Genomic DNA, 12,321 nt, shown 5'->3' with positions numbered 1-12,321 from the left:
GAGAATCTAGATGATATCTGTGGAGACTCTAACACAGTTTTATATTATATTGCTGCATAGCAAGTGCTCAACAAATGTCGTCTGTTCCCCACCATCTCGTCCTCCTGCCCCTCTTCACTCCTAACCAAATAACTCAAGCGGTATGGATATTTTGATGCTGATCTATTAAAAGAAACAACTCTTTTTCCTTCCCCACCACAACCCTTGTAATCTCCACCCACAGGACACCATTTTCATCTGTCTTCCTGAGCAGGAGCTCCAAACAATCACGTCTTTGAAGATAGAAACTCCAGGAAGGGATGAACAATTATTAGAGAAGGATGACCTTTAAGATAAGTCTTCATCTGAGAAACGGACAAAAAAGTTGTGTGTGAGACCTGCTGTTTTGGGGAGCTAGACCTACAGAATACAGTCGAGAGGCAATGGTTCCCTATTCTGGGAATCAATAAGGACCTGCAAAGAGCCAGAAAGGCCAAAGGCATCCCAAGGATTGTGGGTGGGTTGGACAAATAGTACATTCTGAACACAAATGGGTTATTTTCAAAGTTATGTTGATTCCATTGTGTTAAATACAACCTGATTTATAATCAAAACTTAATCAAGGTAGCTTTTAATTATGCTTTTTTTTCCATTTAATGGCTACTTAAATAAAGAAACTATTATGTGAGGACCCCAAAATATTTTTACAGGAAAGGGGTTCTCATAGGTCAATATGGTGACGTGCATCAAATGCTTAAAATGAGCATACTCTTGGTCATCACTTATACTTCTTGGAATTTATCCCAAGGAAATTCATAAGGGCATGTACAACAATTTACTATTTATTACAGCCGTATTAGTGATATAAAGAATAATAAATATGTTAAATGTGTGTTAGTGGATGTTGTTAAGTATGTGAGCATATATGATGGATTCCTATAAGGATATTAAAGATGATGGCATAGAAGCATCTGAACTGATATTAAAAGTTTTTCACTAGCTATTTCTAAGCAAGCTAATCAAGAAATCAAAACAGGTACTCTCACTTTTATATAGATATTATATATTAATATAAAAAATTATCTATTTGTATTTTTAAAATATTAACCAAAGTGTTAAGCAGACATCATTTTGGAATGGGGCATTATGGGTGATTTTTATCTTCTTTTCAGTCGTATAAATAGTCTGATTTCTCTCCAGGATATATTGGGTAAGGAAATTATTTTAAAGGTTTGGAAACCACCATCCTGTGACAGATGCTTCTTTTTCTTGGGAAGGGTGGGCAAAGAGGGAAAGGCCACAGAGAAACAGGCTTCTGTCCCACCCATTTCTGGAAAGTCCCGTCCAGGCCAGTGCACAGCCTGCCTGGCTTGGACAATGTTTGAGGAAGCAGGGAGGGCCTGATGCTTTCACCTGTCCTTAGACTGAAGCACAGATGTGGCCACAGCCGTTGCTGACACAGCGCTCCTCTGGGCCACAGTCCCAGTCACCGCTGCAGAGCTCAACACAGGCACCTGCGTTAGAACAGACCAGCTGAAAACCGCCAAGCTTCCGGCACAGGTGCTGGAGAGGACAGCCTTTGAGTAAGGAGCCAGTCCCACGTTTTTTCTCTTGGTTGAATACATAATGTAGTTTATAAATGATAACTCACAGAATAATACTCATTAACATCTTATATATTTCAGTTAAAAACAGCGCAGTCACACAATCCCAATAAAGCAAGGCCTACTTTAACGATGAGGGTGATTGTGGTTGTGGAGGGGAAGTGAAAGAAACCCCCTTAAATGTCCTCACTTCCCCCTCTGCAGGGAAAGGAGTGGGGAAGGGAGACTCACATTTACCAAATACTGTCGAGGGTGCCTGGCAGTCACCCTGCGCAGTGAGTCTCGCTAGCCCCATTTTACAGGTGTGGCGGCTGGGGCTCACAGAGGTGACTCGCCCACTAGTAAGTACAGAAGGGGGATTCAACCCAGACCAAGCTGGCCCCTAGTCCCAGCTCCCTGTGCAGTCCCACATGCTGAAACTGACCCTGACATGGAGAGCACATCTCCTAATAACAAGGAGTCACTCCTGACCTGAGTGCAGGCTCCCCAGGTTGCCAGAGCCTCTAAGTTAGTCTTTGAGAATCAATGAAGTAGGTCCAAGAAGCTGGTGAAGTCCCTGCTTGACTCCTGGGACTTCTGGCAAAACGTATGCAGAGCTCTGGATGAATGTGTGCTGTGCTTGGTTGGCTACTCAGCTGTTATCAGGGGGTTCTCTATGTGATTCTGTCTCTGGACCTCTCTGGGCCTTTGTTTCCCATATATAAAATGGAGCCCTTGGATCCAGCAGGGGAAATGAAGTTCATTCTCCAGTGTCAACTCCAATCCATAGAGATGACTGTCAGATGCTGTGTTGAGAAGGCTGGGGAGCCTTGTCCAGGCTCCAAGAGAAAGAGTGCTAGGATTGATTAGCAATGTCTGAGGGGGTAAGAAGGGGGAAAGGTGGGATGTCCAAAATGTGCTTGCTGACCTTAGAGAAAAATCAGTCTTACTCCTCCATATTTCTATTAGCTGTTGTTAGTTTATGGTGAGGGGGTTGAAGAATTCTTGTCCCTGCTGACAGCAGTTTGGTCACTCAATATATCTGTAGATTTCTTACTATGTATAAAGCACAGAGGAAAGTTATTTAGAGATGCAAAGATGTAAGAGAGGATCATTACCTTCAAGAAGCTTAGAGTCTAACAACAGAGATAAGACTTACGTTTAAAGTACTAGAAATAGCAGTTTGTGAAAAGTGTCCTGAGAGAGGAACATCCAAAGGACTAAAGGGGCTCAGAGGAGAGAAGACATTACTTCAAATAGGATTAATCAGAAAAGATGAGTCTTAAAGGACAGGGCAAATCTTCCTCAAGAGAAACAGAAGATTGGCAACATATGTTAGCTCAGGGCAAATCTTCCTCAGCAAAAAAAAGAAAGAAAGAAAGAAAGAAAGAAAAATCTGACTGATGTGAGAGCTTTCCCTCCACATGGACATGAGAGAGGATGCTTCTCCTTGAAAGGAAATGAACTCTGAATTATTGACATTTCTTCTGTGCCCAGAAGTCACCTTGGTGAATACAGCGAGTGCAGGAGCAGAGGAGGCCCAGGGCAGGGTGGGGAGTGCAGATGGAGAGATGAGCTCTGGAAAAGAAGAGGAGAGCCTGGGAGCAGATGCGAAAGTGGCACTGGAGGTGTCCCCCTGCACTTCTTCATGTGGAATGTCTTGTGCTCCTGCCCTCCCCACTCCCTTCCCCTTCTTCCCATCTTTGTACACTCTGGGCCCTGACTTCCTTCTATCTAGTTCCTTCTCCTGACACTAACAGGCCATTTGTTGCCTGGCCTCGCCAATCACCTTGTGAGTTTTGAGGGCAACCCCTGAGCTCTGTGCTGAGTGAGGAGGGCTGCAAGGAGGAGGAAGCCCCCACGTCACGTTGCTGAGTGGGGTCTCCATTGGTGACAACACAGATGAAAGAGATGGGCTGCGATTCTATCTTCCTCCCGCTGAGCTGGGCAGCATGTGGGACCTGGGTCAAGACACAGGGATTTGGCAGCTTAAACCCTGACAGGCAGCGGACCTTTCTGGATGACATGGGCCTGTGTTTACCACTGAGTAATGATGTATTTTCAATCAAGTCTCTGAGCCAAGAGAAATAGCTTCTTCACCTAATACTCAAGACTACTGAAGACTGGAGGTCACTTTGAATGACATCGGAAAATGGGATGAGGAGATGGGGACCTGGTATTTATTGGGCACTTTGTGTGCCTGATTTTACAGCACATGCACACACAAATCTTTTATATATTTACTTTTAAATAATATATTTCAAATACGTTATATATGTCCACCCCTTATAGAAATCAAAAATCCTCTCAGGGGTCATCCCCATTACACACAGGAGGAGATAGTAACTCCCTAGGTTACACAGCTTCTTCACTACCCAAGTCTTCCTGACTCCAAATCCACGCTGTCTCCTCCACGTGACACTGTTTATGCCTTTTCCTTCCACAATCTCATTCTCCAGATTTCAGATCCAAACATTAATATTACAGATCTCAGGGCTTGGTCGGAACAGAGACAGGCATCCTCTCTCCTGCCCCTTATCCCACAATCTCCATAGAAATATCTAGAACTCCTTGTTTGGTCACACTACCTGAAATGCAAGCAAGGAGAGATTCTCTTGGGTAAATAAGACTCCTGCCATGTTCCGAAGTGGGGAAAACCCCACATGTGAGTATCACAGTTTTCTTTCCTCCTTCTGCCTTGTGCTGAATCCTCCCGCCTTCCTTTATTAAACGTTCTCAGAAACGTGGATTCACCTCTTAACTATAGGTTTTATTGTGGTCTTTTTGCAAAGCTGTTTGAAAGAACATTCATTTTATAAGGGTGACTCTGGAATGTTGGTCACTAAGGACAGGTCTATTCAACTTTGGCCACAATCAGGAAGGCGAATTCTGTATGAGGGGCAGACTGACTGACCAAACTCGTTTCTTCTTCCTGAGAGCACAGCAGATTACAGGTCCCAGCTTTCCTTGCAGGTACCTATGGCCGTGAGACTGGGTTCTAGGCAATGGAATGTGAGCAGAAGCGCTGTGCACCACTTCTGGGGCGAAGATCCTAACTCTCCTCCCCCACCCCTGCACCTTCCTCCATTCTCTTCTTCCTGTCGCTAGGCTGAAGCACGCACATAGGCAGATGGTCCTGGAAGCTGGAAGATGGAAGGAGCCTGGTCCCCACATTCCACCTGAAGGAAGGCTGGAAGCTATTCAAGAAGACCCATTTTGGATTTCATACCAGGGAGAAATAAACCTCAATTGATTAAGCCAGTAAGATTTGGAGGGTTTATTTGTTGCAGCAGCTGATACATACAATGTGAACTCTAATTCGTCCCATCACTTTTGACAATCCCGTTTGGTCTCTTCCTCCTATCCAGTCCCTGGACGCCACCCCTTCCCCCCAGTGCACTCCTAAGGAGAATGGCTACATTCGGGAATTCTAATTTCTTGAAGTCACTATTAATTTTTTCTTAATAATGGTGGTACTGCAGCCATTATGAAATACCACATTCTTATCGATTTAAGGTGTGCCAGCCCGTGCTGTAATTCAGATGTAATTTTATTCTTTCCTTATAGGCTGGTGAGTCTCAAGGACTTTGGGGTTACACCAATGTGCATTTGACTGGCACAGGAGAGGGAACATTGGAGAGCCCTGGGATTTTAGCATGAGACTGAAAAAGGGGAGGGTGGACAAATGTCATGGAGTTGGATCAGCTTGACCTAAGTACAGATTCATGGACCACCAATGACTTTTCAATGCATGGATCCAAATATGCCACTCAGAATGCAGCTGTGTCATGGAGCCTTTAGACTCAGGGACATTGCAAGCCACTGTCAGGTGAGACAGTGCTATTCTCATAACGCACACTTAGAGGTCCCTCTTTATGTCTGAAAGTTTCAGGAGGACCCAAGACCCCTAGCCTCTATTTTAGGGACTGTTCAGTCAGCTTGGCACAGAGACTGTATCATTGATCCAGGTCTTTCAAATACTTGGTCCCCCAAACGATAACCAAGATACTCTAACAAATCACTAACCAAGTGTTAGGAAACCCTTTAGTGTCAATTCCTAAGGCCCCAATGCTACACGTGACTCCCACAGTGGGAGAGTGGTAAGTACAACCGCTTTCAAAGTAGTTAATTGGAATTAAATTCCCAGATAAACATACATCCTGCATTTTATTGTTGGAGGTAGTATAGGGAAAAGAGGGGGTTTTGGAGCCATGAAGATCTGGGTTTAAATGCAGGTGCTACTACATCCTGGCGATGTGACCTTGATAGTTAATCTCTCTAGGTTTCTTCATGAAGAATTAGAGGCCCAGAAAACTCAACTCCCGGGGCTGTTGTAAGGATAATGATATAATACAGGGAAAATATTTAATATCTGATAATATACCAAATAAAGTATTTTCCTTCTCCTCCAGATGTGTTCCTTATCCTCAGTTAGGTTTAAACTCCCGAAGGTAACAGACTATTCCTTACAACCTCCACAGAGTTCTGGTACTCTGAATAGAATTACGATCTATTTGTCACTACCTTGGGTATCATCCTCCAGACCAGATGCCCAAAAGGGCCCTCAGCCACTCTGCTAGCACCTGAGATCGTTCATGTTGAGGTGTGCTAGTATTCTATTCTTTGTTCCCTGCACAGAAGGTTCCAGGATGAGGTGACACTCAGGCTACATGAGCGGCATTAGCCAAGTTCTAGTGTGTGGTAGACCACAGGAAGCTTGGCTGGAGTGAGGGGAAATGGAGGTTGGAGCCAATCACAGGGAAGAGGGAGACTGCTCCCTGAGGAGAGAATGGGTGTGGGCAGGGGTGAGGAAGCAGAGAAGCAAGTACAGACACACAGTGTGTCTGGAATTTCAGCTGTGGAGTGGCTGGTAGCTGGATTGAAGCATGGAGTCAATACATAGTTGTATGACAAGGGTGGAGTGATCCAGGAGCAGGCAGACACCTATGATACCGGAGGTAATAATTAGAGAAGTGAAGCCCTTGATTAGATAAGAATCACCCAAAATCATGTGGAGGGGTTGGACTTAAATAGGAGGGGGGATCGTTTTTTGCATTATTATAGAGGATAAAGCAGAGTCAGTGGGTACAAATAGACGGGGTAGAAGAGGAGGGAGTTTTTGCAGACTTACAACTACTTTCCCGAGGAAGGATGTGGTGAGGTAGCCAGTGAGACCCGCATGGTGGAGGTTAGAGTAAGAGGTAGATGAGATGGAGACTTGAGGGAAGAGAGGAAGTATGAAATAGTCATCTTAGAGGGTCAGAAGTGAATTTTCTAGGGAAATGTGGTGAGATTTCGAGGCAGTATTGAGTGCCTGGGCTGGTCTTTGGCTTAGGAGAAGGATGAAATAGGTGGAGTGGAGCCATGTTGCCCCAGCCAATCCCAGTTGAATCAGTCAACTTTAGATGCATGAGTGAGTCCAGCCAAGATCATCAGAGTTGCCCAGTTGAGCCCAACGTAGAACCGTTGACCCCTTTGCCAACTCACAGGTCTGGGAGAATGATTGCTATCTTAAGCCAATGAATTTTGGGGTAGCTTGCTATACATTGTTATTGTGACTATAAATATCTCATATAAAGAGTAAGGATAAGGGGGACAGAGAGGATATGGGGCATGATGGATAATGGAAAAGAAATAGGTTCCGCGGGTTTGGGTTAAATACCTGTTGGAGGCAGAGGAACGAATGTAAGTGAGCTAGAGTCTTACATAGAAATAATGCTCCAGGTTGGTTAATGCCACAGAAATAATTTTATTCAGAAGAAGGTTAATCTTGGAAGCAGTCACTCCATGATTCCTCACACAATTGCCAGAACTGAGCATTTAAGCCAAAGTTATTTTATATCCTCCTGTCGTGGTACAGGGGTTCCAGGACTAGAGAGCAGGCAGGAAAAGATATAGTAGGAAAGCTGTTCTCCTCCAGGGTGTTGGAATAAAGATGACATTTGGGAGTGGTCACTGAAGGAGGCTAAGGTTCATGGATCATCCAAATGGATAAAGAAGTCTTCCTCCTATAACACAAAGATAATCATGACACTTTCAAGAAATACCTGCTCTCTGCTACCAACCAGCTTTCTCCATCTGCCACCCAGGCTTCAGTGAGGAGGGGGTGGTTGGGGTCCCTTCTGCACTGTGAAGGCCATAGGGACCCATGTTTCCCGTGAGCAGCTCTCTATCTTATACTTACGGCTTAAACAGCAGTTCGGCAGACATGGCCACAACCGTTGCTGCAGCATTTTTGTCCCTTGGGACAAGATGCATCTCCTGTGCACAATTCAGCACAATGTCCAACAGTTCCTGGAGGCACGGTTGGACATCTTCCGGGTCTTGATCCACCTAGAAAACAAAACAGTCTTCCCAGAACCCAGACTGCCTCTGTAGAAGGGAGTGGGACCTGCTTTTGAGAGAGAGAGAGGGCTGAAGTGCCTCAGTCCCCAGTGGGCCTTTAGCCTCTCCCCTTCTTGACACCCCCAATCTTTTCTCCTCTCTTCCTTGAAGGCACACAGTACTGTTTTGTCCATGGGAAAATGAACTGATGGCCAGCAGCTGCAGCATCCTGGGAGAAGAGGATACTACGTTGTTGCTCACTCCTTTCTTTTCATTTCTTCTGGGCATAGATAATTAAATCTCAGAACACAAAGATTGCCAGCCTCCCACCAATTCTATGTGCCTTCAGATGCCAATTAACACTGAGTCCCACAGCCTGCCCCTGCTGCCTGTATGAAAAAGAACCCCCATCTTATAATTTTTCTCCCCATTCCTGACCTCCATCCCTCCCACCCTGTTCCCGCTCCACAGGAAAGCCCTATTATAATTTTTTGGGTTTCCTTCTAAAGATAGTCTCCATCCTTACCTGTCTATCTGTCTACCTATCTTTCTATCTATCATCTATGTGTGTGTGTTCTGATAATAATTTAAAATTATTTTAACTTAATATTTGGATTAATGTAAAGATCATTGGGACTGTATATTTGGCCTGATACATATTTGGTTAAATTCAAGGTAAACATTTGGGCTGTTTTCTGATCTTCTTGTTTTATGGCTCTTCTACATCTGTTTTATTTCTGTTCCTTGTTTTAACATATACTATATAATTTTAAACTAATTGCAGAGATAGGCAATTAAAAACTTGCACTTCCTAGCATCACAATGCATCCTTGTTGCTAGGCACACATAATTACATGAAACACTGGTCTATTCATCAGTAATTTACCTTCAATCACAGTCCTCTGTATAATGTCTTTTGTCTGACACACCATTGGTAGAACACAATTTGGCAGTGAGAAAGCAACATTTGTTACCGATTTTGCATTCCTTTGGCAGAATTGCAACAATATTCTCCCATACCCTGATCCAGGAGACATGTTAGATGGAATATTGTATTGTATCTGCATTTGGAATTTCTTCCTTTGTTGTTACTCTCAGTATTTATTTTCCATCAGCTTGGAACATCATAATGTTGATTGGTGCAAATAATGTATTATTTATGCCATCTGGTTCAATTTAATTAATGCTATCAACATTAGTATTCAGTCTCAAGAGATGCCATTATGTCAAGAGCTCTCTGCATCAGCTTGTCTTGATGCAGAACCTGCCTGGCCCCTAAGCCCAGGCTCCCTCTGCAGTCTTACATGATGAAATCGATCATGCCATGGAGAGCACATCTCCAAATTTCAAGGAGTCCCTTCTGACCTGAATGGAGGCTTCTCAGGTTCCCAGAGTCTCAAAGTTAGTCTTTGAGGATCAATGAACTAGGACCAAGAAGCTGGTTAAGAACCCACAGGGGCTTATAGCAAAATATAGGAAGAGCTCTGGACAAATGTGTGCTGTGCTTGGCTGGCTACTCAGCTGTTATCAGGAGGTTCTCTACCCGATTCTGTCTCTGGATGTCTCTGGGCCGATGTTTCCTCATGTGTAAAATGGAGCCCTTGGATCCAGCAGGGGAAATGACATTCCTTCTCCAGCATCAACTCCAATCAGTAGAGCTGGCTGTCTGATGCTGTGTTGAGCAGGCTGGGAAGCCTTGTCCAGTCGCCAAGACAAAGGGTTGATTAGCAAGGTCTATGGTGTAAGAAGAGGGCCTGATGGGTTGATCACCTATAATTGATTAGCAAGGTCTGAGGGTGTAAGAAGGGGGCCTGATGGGATGTCTACAGCACACTTGCAGACCCAAGGGAAAATCAACATTATCCCTCCAAATTTCTATTACCTGTTGTTAGTTCATGGTGAGAGGGTTGAAAACTTCTTGTCCCCACTCACAGCTGTTTGGTCACTCATTATATTCAGTGATTTCTTACTATGTATAAAATGCTGAGGTAAGTTGTTCAGGAAATACAAAGATGTATGAGAGGGTCATTACCTTCAAGAAGCTTAGAGTCTAACAATGGAGATAAGACTTAGGTTTAAAGTACTAGAAACAAAGCAGCTTGTGATAAGTGTCCTGAGAGAGGTACATCCAAAGGACTAAATGGGCTCAGAGGAGAGAAGAGAAGACATTACTTCCAATGGGATTAATGAGAAAAGGTGAGTTTTGAAGTACAGGGATTTTTTAAGGCAGAATTGAGGGGAGTGTTAGAGTGTTGTGAGGAGAGAAAAGAAGTCCTACCAAAAGTTCACAGGAGAAAACGCAACAAGGTGAGGCACATGAGGCATGTACGGTACAAAAATTAATGAGGGGTCTGGCCCCGTGGCCAAGTGGTTAAGTTCGCGTGCTCCGCTGCAGGCGGCCCAGAGTTCCGTTGGTTCGAATCCTGGGCGCGGACATGGCACTGCTCATCAAACCACGCTGAGGCAGCATCCCACATGCCACAACTAGAAGGACCCACAACGAAGAATATACAACTATGTATCGGGGGGCTCTGGGGAGAAAAAGGAAAAAAATAAAAATCTTTAAAAAAAAATTAATGAGGCACTTGCACAACCCTGAGAATGAAAACCTGCTTCAATTTTGCACCTGAGGTGCCTCATCTCGTCACTCCACACCCTGAAATACAAGGAATCCAGGGGAAATGGCACATGGAAGGCTGGAGAAGTGTTAGGGAAGAGTTGGAAGTTGAGCAAGAAAGTAGGCTGGAGACAAAGTTACAGCATATGGATCTTGAGGACACGAGGAGTGTGGATTTCATTTGGGAGGACAAGAGAGGGATATGGTTGCAGTTTACTTATGAAGATTATTCTGGTAGGAGAGCAGAGAATGGACCAGGATTCAACAAGCAGGCAAACTTCAGAAGGAAGAGAGGGGCAGGGAGAGCATCTGGGAAGCGATTGCAGTGGCCCAAGATGGGGAAATGAGGGCTGGAAATACAGTGTGGCCATGGGGGTGGAGAGGAAGGAACACATGCAAGAGGCAATTACAAAGAATGCATAGCATTTGGCAACCAGTTTAATGTAGGGGAAGGAGAGCGAAGAAGGGAGAGGAGTAAGAGTTGAATGTAATAATCTTTAAGGAGAAGAAAAAGGTCCAGTGCAGAGAATCCAGGAGAGAAGAAAGTTAGAGGATTGATGAAGTGGGAAACAGTGTTGGATGCTACAGAGGATAAAGACTTTGGCTCCTGAGGAGATTCAAGAGATTTGTCCACAGGACCTGGGAGAGAAGTTTCAGGAGAGTGCAGGGGGCAGGAATGACTACGGTCAGTCTTCAAGGGGTTAAGGGATGAGTTACGGGGAAGTAAGGGCAGAGAAGTCTGTTTAGTCCTTTGAGAATGTTGGTGGTAAAAGGAAAAGAAGAGATTGAGATGATTCATGTTTAACACGATATAGAAAATGTTTTCTCTAAGTGAGTCAATCTATTTGTAGCCAGAGACAAAGAAGCTGGTGGAGAGGGAGACGCAGGGGAGATGAAGGGTGGCTGATGAGGTGACAAAGGGAGGAGTGAAGAGTTCAGATGGAGGGGTGACCCAGGGAAAGGAGGGGAGAAAGTGGAGGCAGAGGAAGAGAGATTCTGCAGTCAAGGTGGGTCCCTGCAATGGCTCATTGATACCAATATTTTTCCTTCCCTCCTTTCTTCCTTTACTGCCCCTGCACACACTGGTCCCTGATTGTCCTACTTTCTGACTCCCTCATTCAAAGAAGAAGGGGGTTGCCTTCTGCCTGGACTTACCCAAAGGGTGCTTCAGTTCCACTTGAGCCTGAAGCTCCTGTACCCCTAAGCTGAGGGTGATGAGGCTCACAAGGAGGAGGAGGCCTCCCAACTTCATGTTCTTGTTGGAAGTCTTCAGTGAAAATGCAGCAGGGCTGAAAACAGTGGAAATTTATGCCCTTCCACACACTGTGCTGCGTTACAAGGTCAGGGCTGGGAGGGACTAGGGACTGTGGGAGTCTCAGCCCTGCCCAGAAACTGACATTTCTGGAGATCACACACCCAACCCCGTGTGTACCCTGGGTAATGCCATGTTGTTACCTAAGCAAGTCTCTGAGCTAAGGGAGCATCCTCCTCTGAGCAACAAATAAGACTCCTAAACCAGGAAAGCCTTGGGTGACTGAGAAAGGGGTGGGGGTGAGCACTAAATTTTATGATATACTTTTATTCACTGATTTATTTTTCAACACAGGTGACAAAAGTCTTCTCAGGGCCAGGCACATGCTAGGCATGAGGAATATGTCCTTACAGACATTACAATCTAGGAACTGAGTGCCGGCTAGCAAGGGAGCAGTCCACTCTTTCACAACCCCCCTGCCTGCTCTGAGCCCCAGCGCCTCTGGAACTGATGGCAGGACAGGCAGCAGGACAGCCAGCAGTGGTGCTCCTAGATGCAGGTGGTGA

At 44.9% G+C, this 12,321-nt stretch overlaps 1 long non-coding RNA gene across 1 annotated transcript; it reads right to left on the bottom strand.

The window, feature by feature from the left end:
• Positions 1-7,291: 7,291 nt before the first annotated feature.
• LOC106844672 (uncharacterized) lies at positions 7,292-11,886 on the bottom strand. Its single transcript, XR_006512702.2, has 3 exons — positions 11,659-11,886; positions 7,747-7,895; positions 7,292-7,570 (listed from the first exon to the last, which is right to left on the bottom strand). It is a non-coding gene; the product is annotated as an uncharacterized lncRNA (long non-coding RNA).
• Positions 11,887-12,321: the final 435 nt, after the last annotated feature.

This window comes from Equus asinus, chromosome 13 (genome assembly GCF_041296235.1).
Source record: "Equus asinus isolate D_3611 breed Donkey chromosome 13, EquAss-T2T_v2, whole genome shotgun sequence".
In the NCBI taxonomy this organism is placed as follows: domain Eukaryota; kingdom Metazoa; phylum Chordata; class Mammalia; order Perissodactyla; family Equidae; genus Equus; species Equus asinus.
Note: the sequence above shows the minus strand (reverse complement) of the source record. Positions and strands in the feature narration are given on the sequence as shown.